The sequence below is a fragment of the Octopus sinensis genome, linkage group LG2, assembly GCF_006345805.1.
Source record: "Octopus sinensis linkage group LG2, ASM634580v1, whole genome shotgun sequence".
In the NCBI taxonomy this organism is placed as follows: Eukaryota; Metazoa; Mollusca; class Cephalopoda; order Octopoda; family Octopodidae; genus Octopus; species Octopus sinensis.
Genome location: NC_042998.1, coordinates 65,110,619 through 65,111,393, shown reverse-complemented (window position 1 = coordinate 65,111,393; position 775 = coordinate 65,110,619).

Here is a 775-nt window from a genome sequence, read left to right as displayed (position 1 = left end):
ATTTCAGCATGATTTTCAGCCCGCTTCTGCTATAATAATACAGTTGAGCAAATAGGTTAGTGACGAGAAGAATACAGCGATTCATTGAATACATGTGCACTCTTCAAAACAAACATTACGTCTACCAAATCACTGTCAGGCACTCTTGCTAATTAGAAGGATTTCAATAAAAATTGCAAAGAATTCCAACCAGCTATTTTGCAACCAAGAGAAATACTAAAATGTCGAAAGATTCACAACACATGTATTTCATTATTAATTCATTGGAGGAACTTGTATATTCTAATTTGCTAGAATAGATATGTGTTTTGTCATATTGGTTCTTGGGATATTCTTCGCATCCATAACGTGAATTTATATATATATGTATCGGTGGTTGTTGCTCTCATCTATGATCACCTTATACTACAAGGACGATAGCAGAGCCTGAATCAGTCCAACGACATTACACAAAGAAAATTGCATCAATGCAACTACTGAGCTACAGTGACAGATTGAAAGAGCTACGACTCTATTCCCTGGAACGATGGCGAGAACGGTATGGAGTGATATATATATATATATATATATATATATATATATATATATATATATATATATATCGAAGATACTGGTAGGTATGGTACCAAACTTTGGAATAAAGAGCTATACAAGACTACGAACAGGACGTCACAGTGCTGTTCTCACTGTGCCGACTGCTTCATCTCGGGCAAGGAAGTTGTACTGCAATAGCTTGGGTTTCAAGGGCCGACAGCTGTTTAACTGTCTGTCGAAA